General features: G+C 78.2%; 1 non-coding gene across 1 annotated transcript; it reads right to left on the bottom strand.

Moving 5' to 3' along the window:
- Positions 1-782: 782 nt before the first annotated feature.
- LOC116807669 (5.8S ribosomal RNA) lies at positions 783-935 on the bottom strand. The gene has a single exon (XR_004366570.1). It is a non-coding gene; the product is annotated as a 5.8S ribosomal RNA (ribosomal RNA).
- Between the last annotated feature and the right edge of the window lie 1,565 nt (positions 936-2,500).

Genomic DNA, 2,500 nt, shown 5'->3' with positions numbered 1-2,500 from the left:
CCCCCCGCGCGTCTTCTTTTGCCCCGCTTGCTCTTTTTTCCCCCCCTCCTCCCCCCCCCTCCCCTTGCCCCCCACCGCGGGGGACAAGCGAGAGAGAGAGAGAGAAAGAGAGAGAGAGCGCGCGAGAGATAGACGCGGGGAGACTCGTGCGGGGAAGAGGCGCGTTCGACCCCGTCCCGGAGACGAGAACCGAAAGGCGAGGGAGAGCACGCGGCAGAGACGGCCCCGACCGGGAGGAACCCCGGCCGCCAGGCGGCGGGGCGGCGCGACGGCCTTCGGCGAGGAGAGAGAGTCGGCGAGAACGGCGACGGCGCCCCGAGACGGCGACAGAGAAGGACGGCGAGGGAAGGAGGACGGCGGGTTGGCCCCCCCGCCCCCACGGCGCTCGCACCTCGCGCGCGGCCCGGCAGCACGGCACGGTACCCGCAGACAGCCGCCCGCGCGGGGGGAGGCCGGGGGGCGAGGCCCGCGCGCCTCGCCTCCCTTCTCTCGCCCTTCGTCTCTCGGCGCCCCTTCGGCGGGGCGCCCTCGACCGCGTCTCTCTCGCTCTCTCTTCTCCGGCCGCCGCGCCACCGCCTGGCGGCGCGGCCCCCGGCGAGGACGAGCTCCGCCCCAGCGGCTCGCTCCGGGAGCGGGGAGCTACGGAGCGCTCCCCGAGTCTGCATTTAGGGGGACGAAGGCCCTTGCGCGGCCACGACGGCCGCGGCCGACGGGCCTGCGATGCGACCCCAGCCGCGCCGCCGGGGTGGCGAACCCCCCCCGGGCGGCGATTGATCGTCAAGCGACGCTCAGACAGGCGTAGCCCCGGGAGGAACCCGGGGCCGCAAGTGCGTTCGAAGTGTCGATGATCAATGTGTCCTGCAATTCACATTAATTCTCGCAGCTAGCTGCGTTCTTCATCGACGCACGAGCCGAGTGATCCACCGCTAAGAGTTGTCTGCCTTTCGGCACCCACCCCGCGCACGGGCGGAGGGGCCGGGAGACCGCTCGCGTCGAGCGGCCCCCTCTTTTCTTTCTCTCGCCGAGGGCCCGCGCGCGGCCGCGCGGCCCCGGCTGCCAACCGTACGAGCACACACGCAACCACAAACCGAGGTGGGGGGAAGAAAAAAAACGAAGCGAGAGCGAAACCCACGGAACGCTCCGAAGGTCGGCGGAAAAGCGGGGGGGCCCGCGCCCCCGACCGCCTCCCCCCGCCGCGAGGGTGGGGGGGGGAGACGCCGCCTCCCGTGCCGTCCTTCGAAGGCGGCCCAGGCGCCCGGGCTCGGCCCGGCCTCCGCACGGAGGGAGCCGCGCGGCGCGCGCCGGACCGCGGGGGGCCACGCGGTGGCCCGCCCGGCCTCGTTGCCACGGGACGACGGGACGCACGCGGCCGGGGGCGCGGCCGTCGGCCCCCGCGCGCGCCGCCTCCCCCTTCTCTTACGACCGCTCCCGCGGACTCGCGGAGCGCGCCGCCGCGCCACGGCGCGCGGCCGGCCCTCTCTCTGCTCTCTCTCTCGGCTCGCTCGCTCTCTCTTTCCCCAGCGGCCTTACCGCGCTCGAGACGGCACGCGACGGCCACCGCCCTACCGGCACACACACGGCCCCCCCGCGGGACCGGCTCCCGCCGGGAGAGGGCGAGCGCCTGGCGGACGCGCTCCGCCGCCGGCGCCGGAGGCGGGCGCCACACCGAGACCCGAGCCGGCGTCGCGAGTGCCCGGAGCCTGCCGGGCGGCTGACCCGCCGCCGCGACGGCCGCCCTTCCCGGGACCGCCGCCGCCTCGCACCGCCACGGAGCCCCTTCCCCTTAGGGGCACGCGCCCGGGGGGAAGGCGCGCGAGCGCCGAGCCCGTGGGGGAGCGACGCCCGCCCTACCTTCCTCCCGGTCCGCGAGCGGCCGGGGAAGGGCGACGGGGAGGCGGCGGGCGGGGCCCGGGCCGGGACCGCCGCCGGCGACGGCGGGCGCCTTCCGGCCGACCGTCCCCCGCGCGCTGGCTCGCGGGGGACACTCGCCGAGCGGCGCCGCCGCCGCTCGGCACGGGGCCGCCCGCGCTCGCGGACCCTCCCGGCGACGGAGGGCCCGCCGAGCGCTCGCCCCGGGCGGGCGCGGGCGCTCAGAGCCGGGGGATGGCCGGCGACCGGCGGCCGCCGGCGCGCTCGAGGGGAAGGCCGTCGAGGGGGACAGAGAGAAGGCGCGGCCGCGGCGCCGGACGCGGCGCCGCGCGCGAGAGACCGCGGAGGCGGCCCGGGAAGGAGGAGAGCGCGGCGGGCCCCGGCGGCCGCAACCCCGCAGCTGAGGAAGGGGGGCGAGAGAGCGCGCGCTCTTCTCGCCGGCGTCGCCCGTTTCGAGGCGGGCGGGTCGGCCCCCGCGGCCGACCGCGCGCCGCGGCCTCTTCTCCGCCGAGGCCGGGCCACGGAGAGGGGGGGGCAGGGCGCCCCTCCCCGGCGCGGCGCGGAAACCACCCCGGCCGCGGGCGGTACGCGGCGGGGACGACGGCCGCGACGCGGCGGGCGCGGGCCGGCG

The sequence above is a fragment of the Taeniopygia guttata genome, chromosome 37 (assembly GCF_048771995.1).
Source record: "Taeniopygia guttata chromosome 37, bTaeGut7.mat, whole genome shotgun sequence".
Classification (NCBI taxonomy): domain Eukaryota; kingdom Metazoa; phylum Chordata; class Aves; order Passeriformes; family Estrildidae; genus Taeniopygia; species Taeniopygia guttata.
The sequence above is the reverse complement of the archived record's forward strand: the minus strand, read 5'-3'. Positions and strand labels throughout refer to the sequence as shown.